The sequence below is a fragment of the Alosa alosa genome, chromosome 8 (genome assembly GCF_017589495.1).
Source record: "Alosa alosa isolate M-15738 ecotype Scorff River chromosome 8, AALO_Geno_1.1, whole genome shotgun sequence".
In the NCBI taxonomy this organism is placed as follows: Eukaryota; Metazoa; Chordata; class Actinopteri; order Clupeiformes; family Clupeidae; genus Alosa; species Alosa alosa.
In genome coordinates this window covers 18823298-18844499 of record NC_063196.1, presented here as the reverse complement: position 1 = coordinate 18844499, position 21202 = coordinate 18823298, and the positions used below count along the sequence as shown (strand labels likewise).

The window sequence follows — 21202 nt, the reverse complement described above, 5'->3', positions numbered from 1 at the left end:
TTCCAATCTAGCCTTAGCACACTTAAATTCCTCTGTCAGACTAGATATAGGCAACTCTACAATGCCCTTCCCATACAAGGCTACACTGCTTACAGGGTACCCCCAGAATTGTCAGACCTAAATTTAAGACTTTTTAAGACCTTTTTAATACCACACCTGTGTCTTCCTTTAGCATGACAGCTAGTGGCCTTGCCAAATAGGCGCACACAAATCATGACGCTAATATGCAAGGTTCTGGTGGGCCTACTGGTTATGGTTTTGTGCTATACATTAATAATAGCAAAGTTTTAAGTTGACTATTTTAATTGCATGGTTATTTTCTGTCAACATACGCTCACAACCTACTGTCGTTAAAAGTGAGGCCTAAGCAAAATAGGCTACAAGGCTGTCTGTGAGTCACAAACACGACTGACCCCCTTACTCAACAGTTCGCGATATTATTATTTTATGTTAACACGCTCAGTCAAAACCTTCCGTCAAAAATTGTGAACATTGTTGTACATGTCAGACGGGATAGGCTACGGTTTATATTGCGTCGCTTTGCACATAATGGTAGTTGCATTGATTAAAACCTGTAACAATAATCGTACATCGGGTGGCATAGCAGGCTATCTGTTCAAGTCATAGGTGACACCCAAAATGAATGACCTCCCCTGACAAGAGTTCGCGATAGTAAGAAATTGTCTACATGATGCAGGGAAAGAACACCGAATTCGCACATAGAGCTCACAATATCATATCCAAAAAAGTTAAACTGATTGGGCAAATTCATCAGCTGTCTCGATTGTGTCACTATAATCCAATTTTTAGACCGTCCTCCAGACGTATTCCTTTTTTTTAAGCAACCGCCCCAGGCCAATGAGACAAGCGTGTAGCTACAACATAAACAAAGCGAAACTCATGGCTGACGTATCTTCTTGAGCGGTCTCAGATTGAGACAAGTTCTCAAGAACACAATAGGTCTTTAAACATTTACCATCACACACATTCATTCATCGGACCTAATATTTGTAGTTGCCTTAAAAAAAGGAAAAGAAAAGGTGATAGACCCCCTATTTTTTTTTCCTACCGGATCTGCATCGATCTCAAATATGACATTTCTAAAATCAAATTGACGAGAATCCGTGGTACGACGGAGAACTTTAATCCTTGAGTCTGATTTACGCTACGAGGTTGAAATTTAACTTTGAGGTGAAATGTAATACTTTTTAAGGCCTTAATTTAGGAAAATTAAATTTAATACTTTTTAATACTTTTAAGACTCCGCGGGTACCCTGTGCTTAAGCAGCGTGGGACTCAATAGAAAGAGCTGAATAGGGCAGCATTTTGTTAACATAACAATGGAATATGAGCAAGTGAAGACATGCTATAATGCCAGATATGTTAATGAAGCAATTACAATGGTAATTACATAAAGCATAATACATAACAATTATTACCAATGTGAGAATAATTAAAATACAATAAAAAAAAAATTGCAATAATTATACAAACAGGCAACAAAGTAATACAAAAAGTGATCCTGGACAACAGGATATTTTTTTAAGTATGTTTAATCAAACTTGACTATGCCCTTTCATCAATGATACATGTTACTAAAATGGCTAGGAATGGTGAAGTGGTTAGCATCCATCCATTCTACAGATATTAGAGGACAACTAGAAAATGTAATTCCGAGGAATTGCCAGTGCATGAAAATGCAAAACATATGATTTAAAATATACAGTGTTAAAACAGATAATGTAGATAGTTAAAATGCTTTTGCTTAAGTAGACATGGCTGTTGAAATGCTAAATGAAACTGTTTCTATGATTATTGCTAAAGTAATCATGTTGGTTGCTATGGAAACTAATATAGATGCTTTATATCAATGGTTGCTATGTTGGTTGCTAGATAGGTGGTGGTTAAGTATAGTTTGGTGGAGGCATAGTTGATGACAACTGACAGTTGGAATGGCTGAACCATAGACTGTATATATAGAACTGGACAGTGTGGCTGCATTCAGCAGTGTTCTATGGAATTGAAGCCGCCGAGGCGACGCCATCTTGGAAAATTTGGAGCCAATTTGAAGTGCGGCTGCGCAGCAGAAGTTGAAGCATGCGCAGTGAAGAGGAGTCGCGGTCAGGCACGACCACTCAGCAAGTTAAACACGCCCCTTGTCGAGTGAAACCCGCCCCCTTCTCCTTTCCGCAACGCAGGTCGACTCAGTGCCGAAGGCTAGCTGGCTGGATGAATTTTGTGGCTGTGAGTTAGCTAAACAGCACAAACAACAGTCTTCGGTTTGTTCTTGTCTGGTAAGTCTTGCGTATCAACTGAAACTTTTTTTCTATTGTTGTTCTTAAATATGTCTAAGAGAGCTTATTTTGTTGATTATAGACTGTGCCAATTTAGAATGGTGAATACTAATGAGCTAACAACAGAAATACGGACAGCACATTACATTACATGCTAACGTTAGCAGTTACATTAACGTTACCGTTAACAGGAGGCTAAATTAGTTGTTGAAGTGAATATTAGCACACAGCTCCTGTAACAGTCGATGCATGATTTACGTTACGCTAGGTCAAATTCAAGACTCTTTTCCTCAGTGGTTCCATGTTGGTGGAATGAGTTGCCCAGTGCTCTTCGTTCTTGTGATAGTGTGTGCAAAAAATGCAGTTTTTCCGAAATAACTACCTGAACCGTGGCACCGAGGATGAAGAAATTTGTATGGTATGTTGGTCTCAAGGGCCCACATCAACCTAGCCCATAATCACTCATTTGTGATTTGCAACCCCCCGGTAAAAAATGAAAATGCAATATCATTCTGCTTTAATCGCCCCTCTCTTCAGTTAAGATGTTCAGAACTGCACCAAATTTTATGTGTATGATTAACCTGGCATTCTCTGGGGGTATGCCAAGTTTCGTAGAATTTCATCCATGGGGGGGTCTAAAAAAATTTAAGTTTTGTGTACATTTAGTGACTGTACACTCGTTGGCCTGTAGATGGTGGTGCACACATTTACACATGCACACATGGGGGCAGCCGTGGCCAACTGGTTAGCGCTCTGGACTTGTAATCGGAGGTATATGTACTTATACTTATAGCAAGCACAAAAAGTCGCAGCCAGCAGTAATTTAAGAGGAGTGACTGTGGGGAAAGAGTGAGCCAAATACCAAGTCCAATATGTTTAGGGAATTTTTTTCTTAAGATTGTCCTAGAATTGTTGAACAAATTGCTTTGAAAAGCTTAAACTGTTAACCATGTTGTAAGTCGCCTTGGTTAAAAATGCGTCAGCCAAATGTAATGTAAAAAAAATGTTTGTCAATAAAATTAATGAATAATCGTGATAAATAATCGTGATATCAATATTGATCAAAATAATAATGATTATCATTTTGGCCATAATCGTGCAGCCCTAACTGCAACATACCTTTTTGCCGTACAGCTTTTAGACAATCTGCCTTTACCTTTAAAGCCACCACACAGTGGAATGCAATAACAGAGCTGCAGTTTCAAATAGAAGAGTTTTAAATCTCAGCTGAAATTTTTTCTGGAGATCTAACGCAAATCTGCAACCACTGACACGATGATGGTACTGGTGCTGACATGGTGTGTTTTGTGTGTGTGTGTGTAGTGGATGTATGTTTTTTTATTGTGCCCGGCCAGGGGACTGCATATGTAAATTAGGCTGTGGCTAACTCTGCTACAATGCATCAAATGGCAACATTTATGTTTAAAATTGTACATGGTCCCTAATAAATAATAATAAAAAAAAAATAATAATTAAAAATAGTAAAATTTAAAAGGTCCCCTGTGTAACGTTTTCAGTTGTTTGTTAACAAAATCAACATTTCCTATACATAAATGTGGCCCCATTCATGTTTTCCCACCACCAACAACTCGAAGCATACCTATTGGCTTAGAAATCCTCATTTACATTTACATAGTGCCATGTCGACTAGCCGTGTACGTGCGCCATGTCAAAATACAGGTAGCCAGTAAGGGACATAATATGCGAAATACAGCTCAGTCTTTGGCGTCTGCATGCATAGAAAAATATTAGCTTGGATTCATCTTCAGAATTTCCCTACATTCAGAGATGTAAGTTACAAGCCCATTTTCTACAAGTCATATCTTCCTAACAGTCCGACATTGACATTGTATTTTCCAACGAAATAAATAAAGAGAAATAACTTTGTTCGTGATCTGTCACCAGCTTACTTGATCTCTAGTTTCTAGACCCAGAGACAGTTGACAACCTAACCTAACATAGTTTTTTAATAATAGACCACAAAGTTGCAGAACGTGTTATTTCAGTTTAGTTTGCAACAATATAGTTTAAGTCCTGCAGTAGCCTACTACCTAGCCGTTCCCATTCACTTTCCATTTACTGTGCTAACGATAGCTAGCTAACTCGGTCCGAAAAAGTTTCATTGGCATCACACACAAGCAATGGCAATAAAATAGTAGGCCTAGGCCTACACAAAATGTTATGAATATGTTGTTATTGCTTATTCAAGCGTAACTCTCGCCAAAATGCATCCTAGGGTGTTTTTGTGAATAGGCTACCCGAGTCAAACTTTCGTGAATGGGAGTCGTAGGGGCACTAGCCTACTATTTTGATGCGTCAAAATATTTTTAAAACACTAAGAAGGCTCGACACAACATGTGCATGGTTGAATTATCTATTCAATATGGACAAGATCAATGCAATAATTTGTGTTATCAGTGAAAACATATTGTATTTACTCATTATTGCACATCAGATGAAGATGAGGCCATACTTTATGCAGGTAATTCCAATGGCTTCACATACTTTTTCTGCCAATGTACATATTTGTGACTGTGCCCTAGCTTCCTCAAAATGCTTACCGTTTCCCAAAATGGTAAGTGTAGAAGTCCATACAACAACACAAAACAATACAGTATAATTTCCAGCTTAAACAATATTTTCATATTCTCTGGCAAATCAGGAGAGACCTGAAAAAAAAAAGGGGGGGCAGATCAATGTAGTCAGATTGTGTAGTCAATGCATAGGCTGCCAAAGGAGCAACATCCTAACAACAACATTAACTTTATCTTAAACATAAGTTAGCTAGCGAATGCTTGGCAAATTGAATAATAGGATATGTGGTGCATAAGCCAAAGTTAGCCTACACAATGATATAGCCTACCAATAAATTATGAGGGCAATGTCAAGTTGGTCAGGTGTTTGTTTTGACAAACTGAGTAATAAAACGTTCGGGACAAGGCAACTACAAATATTAGGTCCGATGAATGAATATGAATTTTGTCATGTTAATGTTTACAGACCTAAGTGTTCTTGAGAACTTTCTGTCTCAATCAGTGACCGCTCAAAAAGATGCGTCAGCCATGAGTTTTGCTTTGTTTATGTTGTAGTCTCACTAACCCTTTTGCTTAAAAAACACACGTCTGGAGGACTAAAGAACGGTCTAAAAGTATTTTTGAATGATAGTGACACAATCGAGACAGCTGATAGGCTAATCTGTTGAACTTTTTTGGGTATGATCCATGAGATCTATGTGCGAGGGAGAAAATGTAGGCCCTGCATTATTGTAGACGATTTCTTACTATCGCGAACTCTTGTCAGGGGAAGTCATTCATTTGGGTGCCACCTATAGAGCATCACACAACTTTGTAGGTCTTGTCCCTCATGCTGGCCCTTACAAAACCCACAAGCTGACCCTCGGACACACAACAGTCAAAAATGTGACCCGATTTAAAGTGGTTTTCACCCCTTTGGACACTCTTGATTTCGTCCTTGAAACAGTGAAGTATTCACGGGGGCATGGACGGTTTGCTAATCATTTTACTGCAGTGTCTAGCCGGTGGTAGCATCCAGCTTGTGCTATCAGCTAGTTAGCTAGTTCAAAAGTTTAAGTACTTAATGATGATATACAGGGCTTTTTATGCCTCGACTAAGTTGATGTTTCCTATAAACAACAATTCATGTTCATAGAAACAACAAGGTCACTAAAACATAATATATTTCATACCTGTGTTGCAGCATGTAGGCTAATGTTAGCAGCATTATAATGACATTCTAATGTCTGACAGGCTAATGATAAGCCTATCGGCTACCTGAAAAGTTAAGTGTTTAAACTAGCATTTACAGTGTTCTATTTGATGGTGTATTGGCCCTGACTAAGTTCGTGTGATATATAAACCACAATCCTTGTTGATAGAAGTACCAATGTTTGTCTAGAAAGTTTTTATTCACATTAAGATTTTCGCCATAGGCAGTAAGACTCCGCCATCTTGGTCAGGGATTTTCGCTGAGAAAGTTTATGCACTTTTAACCAATCAGAGGCATCACTGTGGGGTTGTGGGATTGGTCAGGATTATGGGTAATGAAGTACTTATCCAAGACATCGCGAATAAAATACATTTATCTCAAAACAAGGTTGGTGCCCCTTGAATTTTCGCCCTCTATATGAGCATATACAATTGCTTAGTACAGCCGTAGCTGGTTTTAAGTCTACCATGTATGGTTACGTTTTTATGGCTTATACCCCAATTGTCAATGGAGAAATTGTATTGAATTCTTACTTCCGGAATCGGCTGTGGGCGGGACTGTGATGCTCTATGGCTTGAACAGACTACCTGCTATGCCACCCGGTATACCCTATTATGGTTACAGTTTTTAATCAATGCATCTAACGTTATGTGTAAAGCGATGTACTATAAACCATACCGAAAGCAATTTATTACCCCGCCTAACACATGTCCACAATCTTTCACAATTCGCAACTGAACGTTTTAACTGAGCGTGTTATAAAATAATAATAATAATACAATCATACAATAGACTATTTGTCATTATTGCGAACCGTTGTGTAAGGGGGTGTTTGTGCTATGACACACAGACAGCCTTGTGGCCTATTTTGGTTACACTTTTAACGGCAGTAGGTTATGACTGTACGTTGACATAAAATAACCATGCAATTAAAATAGTCAAATTATAACTTTGCTATAAAATATTCTTAATTTATAGCACAAAACCAGAACCATTTTCTTCGCATATTAGCGTCATGATTTGTGTGTGTCTAATGTTAACCATTATTTGGCAAGGCCACTAGCCGTCATGGATGCGTTGCTGCTAAAGGAAGGCACTGACATGTCCAAGATAAACGAAACAATGGAAATGGGCTTGGCTTTTGGAGACGGGGGAGAACGTAAAAAAATGAAAGTGCCAGGGGTTTGCTTTTGACACATCTTCCTACCTGGTGCAACTGCCACCACGACAGAGGTAGGCTACGTTTATCTTTGGCTGAACGTGTCTGCGCTCAGAAAGTATGTATATGTTCTTTCATAGCGCAACACGACCCGTCCCTCACCATATCGCAACCTCTTGTCAACCTTATACAACCCATAGCTGAAGACAAGAGCGCCCTCTACAGATTGTTATCAAATGCACAGACCTCCCACATGAACACACATGGTATTGCTGCTCATTGGAAAACTGAGTCTGTCAAACTCAAAACTACCATGTTTTCATTAAATGCTGATGGAAATATGGACAAGATATCGAATGATCTGATTTGTTACTTTGATGAGGAAATGGGAAGTCTTGCCATCTTGATTTTATAGCTTTGACTTGGTGTTGAATTGCATATTAACTCATTGAGTGCCAAAAACGTAATATTACATTTTTCCTTTCCATGCGTCGAGTGCCAAAACGTAATATTACGTTTTTTTTTTTTTTTTTTAATTACGAAGCTAGACACTCTAACACACCTTATATGTGATTTTGGGAACTCTGTGATGAATGAAAATGAAATATATGACAATCGAAAACTCATGAAAACGCACAATCTGGACATTCGTTCGAACCAGTGACACATGGACGTCAGCTCAAAACCAGGCCATTTTCGTGGGTCTAACACTTCATATTTCATGAAAGACATTATATCTCCATTTCTAGAAAAAAACAGCGATTTTGATGAAAACTACCCACTGTTTAGCTTGCGATTTCTCAAGAACAGAAGCGTGTAGAAATACACGGTTTGCACCCACTGAGCGCTTAAAGTCTCACCTTTCAAACGAACCATTGTGTTCATAGCTATAACACAGAATATGCTGTGGCTGTACAAAAATAATCAACAATGGTCTAGATTGCTGGCACTCTAGGACAAAGCTTCCGAAAACAGCTTGGCATTCAATGAGTTAAAAAAAAAAAAAAAATTCTCCCCTTTAAACACTTTTGGCCTGAGTGTAAGTTAAAGCCTTTCTACAATATGATTGCTGCAGTAGTAAAGAACGGCAATGGTTAGTCAGCAATGGTCAGAGATGGTACTGAAATATTGTTTTGTTCATCAGGAAAAGAGAACACTTGCAATACTCTTTTTACTTTGCTGTTTGCCTCTTGTTGCACATTAAAAACCAATAGGGCTCGACCGCAAAAGGGGTGCTATCTGTATAGGTAGATGTGAACAGCTTATGACTTTGCCTGAAAAAAAGTTCAGTCAAAATATTTTTTTTTCACTTTAATCCTTGCACACATTGTTATGGCTGCACTGCTTTTTGCTGCCAGTGGCTTTTCGAAACGTCATGAAAATCCCAGCACCTGACGTAACAGGTTCTTATTTCTATAGCAGTGTGTGAGAGACCGAGGTGGCCACCCCACGTTTAGGGAGGTGTGCCACTGGATGGTGTTCTGTACCATTAACCCCACACAGTTAAAATCAACAGCTTAGAATGTCCCAGTTCCATGCACACAAGACATCCACATACACAGCAATACTATAAATCCCCCTCAAACAAATAATTAAAGAGTGGATATGAGTGTGGTGTTGGAAGTCTGCACGTGTTACACAAGGCAGTGTTAAGCAAGTGAAAAGCTGGTGTTGAGTTGGAACCTGTTTTTCTGACCCAGAGCCAGGTTTATTAGTTTATTAGAAAACCAAATTAAAGAACTGGTACGAGATTTGGCACTGACTCTGAACCAGCACTGGAACTGCTTTGATGGTTATACACATTACACAAAGAACAACATTGGTGGTATTCTACATTTGGGTGAAAGACAAATGAGGTGTTTCAACCAGGCAAAAAATATAAAATATAAAAATTACCCCTGTTTCAAAGTCATCTGTATGCTTATTCATAATTGCCTGTTTATATTCATCTTTGTTTATAAAAATAGTGACATAAAGAGAAGACTCTTTATGTCACCAAATTAAAGAACTGGTACAAGATTTGGCACTGACTCCGAACCAGCACTGGAACTGCTTTGATGGTTATACACATTACACAAAGAACAACATTGGTGGTATTCTATATTTGGGTGAAAGACAAATGAGGTGTTTCAACCAGGCAAAAATAAAATATAAAAATTACCCCTGTTTCAAAGCCATCTGTATGCTTATTCATAATTGCCTGTTTATATTCATCTTTGTAAAAATAGTGACATTAATAATACATGTGTTTGTGTTGTGCTGAATGACTGTTTTGTACTGAGAAATGCAAAGTCAGTACAGGGTCATATAAAAATATTGTTGAGATGGACTGATCATGCTTCTGTAGTAAACGGTCATCAGGGAGTCTTCTCTTTATGATGCAAATCATCTAATGACTGCAGCCAATTTTGATTTCAAAATGAGGGTATTTATTTAGTACTGAATGACAATGGACATTGCATGTTTTGGGGACATTGTTTTATTGTAATATTTTACGTCCAAAACACAGCTCACCAAATTATTTTGGTTTTATAAGCCTAGTAGAACTGGAGGACAGTTGCGCTGAATGACAATTTGGACTTTCAAACTAAAAGAATATATCATATTTTTTATAAATAAGTCATAGGTACAACACAAACCTATAAGTTCAATCTTTTCAAAGTTTTCACTACTATCACTACAACTATCACTTATTTTTTTGTACGATTTATATTAGGGGTGGGAATTGGCAAAAATATGACGATTCGATACTATTGCAATATTTGGGCCACAATACGATATTATTGCGATTCTTAACATATTGCGATGATACAAGAAGTATTACGATTCGATACTGCGATATATTGCGATTCATGTCATATGAATCATGCCATATTATTCAAAGGCATACAAAAAATAAGGAAAATAAGACTGTTCAACTCACTTCAAATGTCATATTTAATTCTGTGAATATTATCTTCTACACTTTACCTGAAGTGCAAACACTTATTAGGAGGGTAGTGCAAAAACTTTGTCATGGCATGGTGCATGTCAAGGTCCTTTCTATTTGCTTTTTGTTGAAAACCCAAATACACCCACACTTTCTATGTGAAAGAAGGCGGAGCGTCATGTATGACAGGTTGTGAATGTGAAGCCATTTTCACTTGAAATTGAAAGTGCACAACAGCAAAGCACGTCTGTAATCGGTTACAGTCCTCAAATGAAGAACACGTCCATGTTCCCTCGCGTCTTATGGCCACTCTATGTAATCCTTCTGTGTTTGCAAAATTCCTGACAGTTCCTGATCGCTAAACTTTTGTTTTCCTTTCCTGTCGGTTAGCAGTTGATGTAGAAGTACCTAGAGTTCTCAACGAGTCGGGTCGGCCTGACAAACCCGACGGGACCCACGGGTTTGGGTCGAAAATATAAGCAAATGACTTGGGTCGGGTTGGACCTGAGGCTTAATCTTTTCCGCTCAGTGAAAAAAACAAAAACATTTATTAATCATCGCTGCTGTTCACCGTAAAGAAAGTCTGGCTACTGTGTGCAACGTGCATCATGGACAGGGGCGGGGGCAGACCTGACATCGCTGTGTGCATGCCTTTAGCCTGGAGAAGAGGATGGAGTTGGTGAAAAGTAAAACTTGCCGCAGGTGAATTCACCGACGCTACTACAGGAGTGGGAAAATCAGGTCTGGAAAGTGTTTGGCAGTGCCGCCGCTACCACCACACGGATCACGCACTGTGCGTAGGACACCAAGGGACAGAGGGGGCACCAAAATGTAGCCAATAAATAGCTTTATTGTAAACTGATTTTTAATCTTCTTAGTGAATGTTTACAATGTCAATGTACACCAACAGCCTGCTACATAACAATTATACTTTTCGGGTTCTCTCTCAAATGTGAATGAATGTTATTCTTCTCCATTAATTGGGAACACGTCTGAGCACACATGAGAGAGTGGCAGGTTCTGGCTGGCTTGTCATTTTTGATAATTGATAGCTACTTTTTAATATAAGAAAGGAAATCATGAAGGCAACAAAGATGAGGTTGGAGGAGATTGCGGAGTTATCCGGTTCCCTCTAGCCCAGTTCCGGTTCCCGGCCCGCCACGCACTTTTAGTTCATGAGAGCCTACGTACTGATGAGCATTAGGGGTGTTCATTGGCACTGCCTTCACAATTCAATTTGATTACTATTCACCAGGTAACGATTTGATTCAATTCGATTGTACGATGCATTGCGATGCATCAAAATTCTACTGCACAAAACAAGGCAAATTTTGAGGTCATGAGGCAATACAAGCAGTCAGATATTGAACAACAGATTTTATTGGCTGCTATGTGTGTATTATCACTCTCCTATATCTTTGACATAAATATCATTCAATAAAATAAAATTGAATGGTACAGGGTATTGGATATGGCATTTTAGTAAGTTTAATAATTTAAACACATTGTAAAACTTAAAGCTCAAATTTGGAGACATCCATGCATGTCGAAATTTGCTGCAAATTCAAAACTGGATTACTCTGGAACGGCTAACTGTGCAGGGGACCGCTTTACGCAGGTCAGCTGTTTATTCTGATATATGGTTTGTTATGTGTTGAACGATGGGTTCGTGAAGTATCCCACCGATATGGGTAGGGAGATGGGCGCACAACCTTCAGTAGAATTTATGATTAAATTTAATTATATTATTTACTTTTCTCATGAACCGTTCACCACAGCAATTAACGGCTAACATAGTTTAAAAGCTGAGAAAAAGCTCTTTCATGTGATGCGATAGGCTACTTGTGATGTCTGTGTGATGAGTAGGCTCGTTCGCGAGTAGTTCAACTGAGACGAATGGGTGAATTTGGATGCACTTTCTTTCTTGCCTTGCGCTGTGATTTATTTTGACAGGCCATAGGCTAAATAAAAATCGTTATTAGTCGGACGCAAAACAGAATATCGAAAGAAGGGGACACCAAGGCCACCGTGGCCTGTAAACCTCTGATTTTCAAAGGGGCATCACAGCCACCTCAAGGGGCAACGATTGATGAAATTCCTACACATACTGCACACACAGTAACAAAGCCAACTCAGGATGCCAACGGTCGACATGGTTTGTGAAGTTAGTTGTATTGCCAACGTGCTTGATTTTAGTGTGGCAGGTTTTACACACAGCGTACGTCTTGTCTAGTTTCCCATTAACTTCGTACAATCTGAGATGTCCGCTTTCTAAGCTTTGGGTGCGTTTTTAATTACCTGTCTATCGCGTTCATCTCCCTCCGTCATCTTGATTCTTTAGTGTTGTTGTTATGCTAGCTAGTGCTGCCGCTTAGCATGTAGCTACAGGCTGCGCATGTCATTACAACGTTGCTCCGGAAATGCCCCCAGAAGTAATTGAAACTTCACGACTTTATTGTCCACTCAAGGCCAGAAAATAAACATTGACATAATCGATTATGGCACGTTGCCGCATCAATGCTGAATCGTGCATGCCCCGCATTGCAATGCATCGCCGAATCGATTATTGTCGACACCACTAATGAGCATATGCCTAACTATATTTAGAAGATTTTTACAAAGGGGTTTGTTGATATATTCCTAGCCTAGTTTATGACATTTTCCAAAACATGGAAAAAATGTTTTTTTTAAGGCTATTGACAGCATTTTCTTATTTACAGGATAACAAAAGTAGATATAAATATGTGAACACAATGAAAACTTGAATTTTGAACCTGGCTGTATCCAATGCTCATATTTCATGTTTTAAAATGCATGCAAATTAGTGCATATTTAATTAGATAATGCCTAATTTGCATGTAAACATTAAATTACAGAAAACTTTTTCTCATATTAATGTAAGTAATCAACTGGGGAAGTTTCATAGTGATATCTGCTAGTTAAAATGTTTACCTGTAGTGTCTTGTCTTTCATCATTTACTTTCACTACTGACTGACAATGGGTTACCATCGAAAACATAGCCTGGAAAAAGCAACACTTACCCCAACAATGTTCGAATGACTGAATAAAAAACTTTTATCCTGCAGAGGAGCTGCTTACATCTCGTGACAGTGCGTCTTCAGCTGTGCTTCATTTTTGCCTTCCGCCTCTCGCCTAATCAATTTTATCCGTCATTAACAACTTGCAAATGATGGTGGATAACTACTCATTGTGAGATGTATTTCGTAAGATCTTTATTCTAATTATGTTTCCCATTGTAATCATGTAATTTGTAATGTTTTGCATGTGCGCTGGTGCACATTAATGAATGAGAGAAGCAGGGTGCGTTGTGCACCCACCCATATCACTGTTGATCATCAGTCATGGATTTCTGACCAGGTTTCTCTTGGTAAGTCAAGTGGCATAATGCATTTTAGGTAGTATACAATAGTGATTTTTAGATAATGCGCCAGACCCCTCCTAAGGTCGTTAATTGCCACACCCCTTGACGCGTTGTTCAATAAACGTGCAAGATCAGAATAATCTTTGCGCTGGGATAATAATCCGCTTTCCGCCAGGCGCCAGGTCACGAAAATAGGGCCTACCTTATTATGGACTACCTTAGTTTAATCCATGATTCATCTCTTTTTTTATTATTATTAATTGGTTCATAGGCTGACTTTGTAAATTAACAATTGACCTGTCTCTAAGCGCCACCCTTAGAACGCAGAAAGTATAAGTATATATACTCTTTTGATCCCGTGAGGGAAATTTGGTCTCTGCATTTATTCCAATCCGTGAATTAGTGAAAATGACAGTCCAGCCTCAACAGACTCGGACATCAGCTCGAACAACTTCATAGGAAACAACAGGGAGGAAGCATAATATTACAAATTAATGTTTATTTATGGAGTTTATTTCCTAAAAAAAACCCGACGGATAACCATCGTGAAACGTTGAGCATGGGGACGTGTAATACCATTAGCCGGTACCCCGAGTGCCTAGTAAACAAGGTATATTTCATCAACAGTAGCCTACAGTACAGAGGGGTATTCCAGAAAGGAGGTTTAACAAACATTGAGATAAACCTTAACCTCTGGGTTGTCTGAACCTGTGGCGACTAAACCCGAGCTGTCGGTTCCAAAACACCGGTTACCAGTTAGTTCAATCAACCCTGTGTTAGATAACCTAGAGTTGTGCGCTTCACAGCGAACTTATAAAGGCATCATCTATTGAGAGTCGAAACCATGAGTGAAACCGGCGAAGAGCACCGTAATTTTTAGAGGCGGAGTAGTCGAGGCTTACGAGGAGGAGAGAACTGTAATAACAAAAAAAGAGCAATACTTAAGCGCCTGCGTCCGAGACCTTGCTTGGCAGAGAATAGCCTAACTGACCGTGTAAATGCGTATGTTTAAGATAGCCTATTTAATGTCAAAAGAACAATTAAATAATTCACTGGACATCATGTATTGTATTGACTGCTTTGAATGATGCTTTCTTAAACTAGCCTAGTTGTCACAGATTGAGTGGGCCATGGAATTCTTTGAGAATCCCAAATGTAATTTTCTATTTTAACGCGGGTCCTGCAGCTGTGGGCCAAGTTAAACTTTTGCGCTCCATCATCGGAAGGGTGAATGTCGGAAGGCATGGGTAGCCTATTGGACACATTTCGGTGCACATTTGGAAAATTTAATAAGTGATGCTGACCTGCCAGTTGGTGAAACTACACTTTAATGATCCTCGTGGGTTTGTGTCCAGGAAAACGAATTAAGTTGCGCAGGAACTGCTTTAGCGCAAGGCAAACTACGCACCGACCGAAAGCTTGCCGATATGCTCTACAAAGACTACACTACAAAAACTCCCAGTCGGAGAGCGGAGGCTGAGCTGTACAGCTATATTTAAACTTATTTATTAATTTTCTATAGACTATGTTTCCCCTTTTTTGTACTGTACTTGTTTTAATTAGCCTATCTTCAATGTGTCTGAGATGTTGTTTGTCCATCTGTCTGGTGAGCCAAACACAAATGTCCATATGGTGTAGGCTAGCTAGCCTACATTAAAGATTTATTTTATTCTATTCTAATCCACCATGCGTAATGTAGGGATGGAGAATGCTTTTCAAGTAGCCTATATTTAGGATTCAGATAAAAAAAACTCTAGCGCTCTTGAAAAACTCGTTTGGAAAAGAATGGATAGGCTATCATGTGATGTCGTGGTCTTATCGCCCTCTCACGGTGAATTACACGGATGAATATTACATGATTTTGTGCTTCTTTGTCAATCAGACCTTTGTCAAAATGAAACGCCATTGCGTGACAAGTGTAAAAATAGCGGCCTGATTGAACATACACTAAAATAACCGAACATAATTGAACATAACCTGGTAGGGGGTAGGTTTTGTTCAGGTTAAGTTCAGAGCCTATGTTACCATAGTAACATACATAGCCTGATCATTTTTGAGCTTTCTGGAACTGAAATCCCAGGTTTACCATTTACTCTGGGTTTACATACCCAGTTCAGTTCAGAGCCTATGTTACCATAGTTACTTACATAGCCTGATCATTTTTGAGCTTTCTGGAACTGAAATCCCAGGTTTACCGCTAACTCTGGGTTAACATACCCAGTTAAGCCAGTAAACCTGCTTTCTGGAATACCCCCCAGGTCGTCTCTTGCATTTGCAACATAATGTAGGCTACTAATCCAACAACGTGGCCACAGTAACAGGTTCCCTGTTAAATCCCAAGATGAAAATGCTCATTAGCCAATGTCACAAACACCTTGGCTCAAAGGGAATGGACATAGGGAAGACTGACACCGTCGGGCAACGTTTAAATAGTAATCTTAATTTATTTACAAATATATTTACAAAAGTCAGTAAGTGAGGCAACAAAAGATAAAATAAAGTGTCATGCACGTCAGTAACGTGTATGTGTAGTGCATAAAGAAAAGGCAATCGGGAATCGCTACAGCCAGCCCTCCACAGCGTCAGGCCAGAGCAGAACCGAGAGCGCAAGTCAGACCACAGGACACCGGCTTTATTCCGATGGCAATTAACACTGATTAACTCTCCAGCTCCTCCTGCAGGTCAAAATGCAATAAGACATTCTAAACTGCAACAATATGCCTAGTGCTCAAGAGCACCATACAGGCAGAGGGAGGATGTCCTACTTTCACTTTCATGTCATTCACTTAAACTTTCCTACTTGCTAGATTTGACCAATCTTCCATAGCCTACGTGCACAAGTAGTTTGAGTAGAACTACTGATCTTCATTATCTCCCTGCTTGTTTAGATCTTATCATGTATGGTATTATTTCATGATCGCTAAACGTTTGATTCTTTTTAATGTTGTCATCAGTTAACTTCATTCAACTGCGCTTGTAGGTAGGCGCTGCCATTCAGTTGTGGGCGTTAAGTAAGTGCGTTTATGGGCGGAGAAAGGCAGAGAAAGGCGCAGTTTACACTAAGGATTGAACGATTGATAAATACGACAGAAATTTGGGACTGACAGCGTTCGCAATCTGCGGTGTGTCCATGACGCTGATAACTCTACGTTCGCAAATGTACGTACATCTGGCCGTCAGTCTCAATTAAAGGGAAACTTGGCAGGATTAGCTATATTTCCCCCTCTGCTGGAGAAATTGTGCATTATGCTATTTCAAACTGTGGAAAAAGGTAACAATAAAGCACATGGATTTGTTTACAAGCTAGCGAAATGATTAGCATAAGTTCAGCAGAACAATGTGGATGTTACAAGGTAAGAAACATGATTTAAAACAAGTTTCTTGTTTCTCTCTTCTCTTTCCGGGACGGTAGTCTCAATGTTGCAAGGTTGGTTTTCCGCCTGGGGACGCTAGGGGCAGCGGGGAAAGTCACCATTTTCACCGGAACAGGTCATTTTACTGTCCAAATGATTTATAAACGGGTTTATTACGTTGAAATAGTTGCCAAGTTCTCCTTTAACGTCAGTGGTTTTTGCACAGTGATCTGGCTACTCGCCTCCACTTTAAGCTTGTCACCTTGTATACATTTTAAAGGTCTCATTCACTGAGAAACCGTTTAATACTTGTTACTTTCGAAATACTATAGCTCACTCCAAGTTGCATATGCATGCTACACGTGAAAATGATCTTCTACCCCCATTGCCCGCATTAGCCAATGAAAGAAAATACACGGAAAAACAAGCGAATCAGAAAGAGCCCTTCCCAATGAGGCTGAAGGGAAACTGATTATTCATGGCCTCGCCCACCTTGGCTTGTGACCGCCTACAGGAAGACTGGAAGATTTTGCGGCTAGGGGATTGTCTCTCTGCAGCTAGTAGGAGTTAACAGCAAGTTGCTAACATGGCGGAAAAAAATCGTGCCTGTGTTATTTGTGGCAATAACACATCAATGTTGCATGTCTTGCCTTAGAAACATGAGTTGAGGAAGAAATGGTTCGGATTTATCGTTGGAACACCACCACCGAAGTAGTGCAACATTAGTTCTGTGTTCCAATCATTTCGACCACAGTCACTGCCTACAGTTAGAAAGTGGTTTTGCATCGATGTTCTGAAAACCTGGTTCTGTACCGTCATGATGATCGACCACCAGCTCAGGCTGTAAGTACAAACAAACTTTTCCACCTAACGTCTGTTACAAAATAGCATGTTCATATTCTTCACGTTAGCATGCATGAAAAGGGTACAAAGCTTAGGCTAGCCTATATTACAGGAAGCTACACCAGACACGTGAACTGAAGTGTTCTGTTCGCGACGTGTAAAATAAGAGAATGTCTAATAGGAAGGGCTCTGGTAAAACCCATTAGAGGAATGGTCTATTTTCCCGAACGTAGCCTACAGGCCACTAACACGCCAGGTGTAGCTACTTCCATTGATTAGGCCTATTGGAAGCTAATTGTTGCAGTAACGTTACATAACTTGTAACGAATGCTTCAGTTACGTGCCTGGTGTAGCTACACTCATAAGAAACTGACCACACTACCCAGAGATTTAGCTTGTTGAACCTATAATCTTCTAACCTAAGTGTTAAACCACAAATAATAATATTAGCAACAATATCTTATGCTCAACTAAGTAATGGGTATTGTTCTAGTCTAAACAGGGAAAATCAAAAACACAATACCCGTGCACTATTAGGCTAAGTTGCTATCACTAGAGCTCAGGTATTTACACTTCAGTCTAATTTATGTCTTCTTGCCATTATTACATTGACCTTTGTAGGCCTACAATGATGTTTTGTTTGATTACTTGCTGTTTACTTAGTGTTTTGTATGTCTTCCAGAGCACATCCTCATGTCAGGCTACACAGCTTTCTAGCCTACATTAGGTCATCACGTTAGAAGCAAAGGTTTGTGATCTAACTTTTATTGTTGTGTTAGTTAGTTTCTAGAAGTCTTTTTCTAGCACCTCGATTATGAATGTAGACTGCATGGTGCTTGATTAATACACCTGTGTAAATGGACCTGATGAAACCCATGAATTGCATAACAGATAGAATTGATATTACCGAATGTCTTCTTGTGGGTGTGCTACTTAGTAAATCATACACCTTACCACAGTCACTAAAATATTTTTGTTTCCATTGTGCCAGTACAGTTTTGTGTGAGATAGTGAATGTCCTGTGTACTATTAGTATCTTGTAACTTGACAGTAATACACATTTATTTACTTTAGGTACCCAAACAGAATACTTAATGAAAAGTATGAGTATTGATACAAGCACTTCGGAATCACCATGGGCATGGGGGCCTGCTACCTCTACTGCCATCAAGCCTGTTCATCCAAGGCCAGCTAGAAGACCTCGGGTTGATCAAGAGGAGGAGGAGGAGGATGAAAGCGACATCTCCACAATAACACCTGATGGCTCCACCTATGGCCCAGCGCAATCAAAGAGCAATGTAATAGAATCATCACAGCCAACGAATGTGTTTTGTGTGTTGTCCCTTCGGATCCCCAGGACAATACAAGCCGAAACAGCAACTCAGACCTTTTTCCCTAAATAATCCCAGCACCATCTTACAAAGGATCTGTAGGCCAGATGTCTGCATTGTCTGGCAAAAAGAGGACATTGTTAATTCTGTGCATAGTTTGGATGTTCTTGTTTTGTGTTTGCATTATTTTAATAGACTGCAATATTACTATTTGTCAGTGTTTCACGGACCACCTAGCAAAAAAAAAAAAAAACAGTAGACCTACTTCAACAGTATATTACACAATAGGCCTTCTCACTGAACCACCTTGCTTGTTGTCTTTGCACCTTGCTTATGGTGTCAGAGGATTCATATGATTTAAACTGGCATAGGTTACATCAGTGTTGCAGAACTGTTTGGATTTACATACAAGTTGGTTCAATATTGCAAACAACTCCTCTATTATATTTTGCCACATCTACTTGTGGAACACTTGAGATAGCTTTATGGACCACACTTTGAGTACTGCTGTATGTAAATATAATAAAGTTATTTATTGAAAATTGACCTGTTTTGTATATTTGTTTTAGGAGTTTCATCAGTTTTTGTCCCTTTTAAGCTAAAGGTTTATCTTACCTTTCATATCTTCTGTCTCACAGAGGGCCATAGTTGTCATAGTCGAATGTTTAGTGCATTTTGAAGGGAGTACATTATGCTAAGGCAGACTGGTTCTAATCCTGGGTACAGGGTCATACAGACAACAGGGGTACTGGTGTTGCCCAATTTCCTAACCACATGAGCAATCCCCTTACGAAAAAGTAGTATAGGAATCTTATAGTATTTGGGACAAAATATTATAGTAATCTTATAGGAATAATTGGGACATACTGTAAAAGTACTACTAATAACTATAATATCCTGTAACCGCTATAGTTTTTCTATAGTAGTCTTATAGTACCTATAGTATGTCCAAATACTATAGTATTCCTATAAGATTACTGTAATATTTAGTCCCAAAATACTATAGTAGGCTACTTTTTCTGTCATACGTGACAGAAAACAACTTGAGTAGGCTAACCTCTGCCATTGTCAGGCTATCAAAGCCATAGTTCTCATTACCGGAGAAGTCTTGCAGCACACATCCTCTGCTTCTGTAGGCATTCTGGTACAATTCCAGCAAAATATACCTAGGTAGGCGTGTTTGCATTTAGAGCTATATATATATTGGGCTATGACCAAGTGGTCTTTCAATGATAGTATCATGGAATTCAAACCATAACTATCTAGCTATTCCGATAGCATTAGCAGGCTAGGTCAGTGGCTGAACTGCATTTAGGGTGCTTACCTGTGTTGTGAAGTAAAATATCTACTAGGAAGATTGCAAAGACTTTTGACTGTGTAAAGAAATAGGTCTTTATTTTAAAACGTTTCCAACTGTTTATTACTTGAAAGCAAGATGACGATAGTCACAAACGTTTACCTCTTTTAGGAGAAATTTTAAGCTGACAGGCAATTGTTACCATTCTATTAAACCAACGTTCACCGACAAACGATCAGGAAGCGGATCTTCTTCCTACACGAATATTAGGATCAAACACATGAAGTTGTATCTCCGAAGACATTTTGTGCAACAGTTTTGACTCGAGTTTTAGCCAGGTTTTAGCACTGTAAAGTTGAATATGGAGCATAGCACAGGCAGAATCGGATGAGGATGCACTGGAGGAAGCGTCACAGTACTGTTAGCCAATCAGAGGTGAATTCATTAGCATGTCATTAATATTCATGACTAGAGGCGAAATCCAGTCGTTCCTCCCCGCCCACCTTCCCCACCAAACTAGAACAGCATGAAACAGACGCAGGACAGCATTTTTTTCACCAAAACCGGCTCACAGGACATTCATCAATACTACAGACCACTGCAAAATTAATGAAAAAACGATGAGATGAGACCTTTAAAGTTTTGAATATACCCCTCCATAGCATAATTAAGTCCCTTTTGATTGCTTCTGGAGGAAATTAAATCCTTTATCAATCAAAACGTCCTCAAAGCCTGCTTTGATATACTGTAAGCTGCCATTCTCCATAATGTATTTCTAATCAAGTCTGGTATGTTTGTCCAAGTTTCACACGGTAACAAAGGGGGGCGGGGCGCCAGGAGCACCAGGTCAAATGCTTTGAAATAACTTTAATATACATGCATGTGTC

At 39.3% G+C, this 21202-nt stretch overlaps 1 long non-coding RNA gene across 1 annotated transcript in view; it reads right to left on the bottom strand.

Moving 5' to 3' along the window:
* The window catches only part of LOC125298794, a 47484-nt gene that overhangs the window by 3964 nt on the left and 22318 nt on the right, over positions 1-21202 (bottom strand). Inside the window, exon 3 of the long non-coding RNA XR_007194274.1 lies at positions 4856-4963. This is a non-coding gene — a long non-coding RNA (uncharacterized LOC125298794). The remainder of the gene's footprint in view (positions 1-4855; positions 4964-21202) is intronic.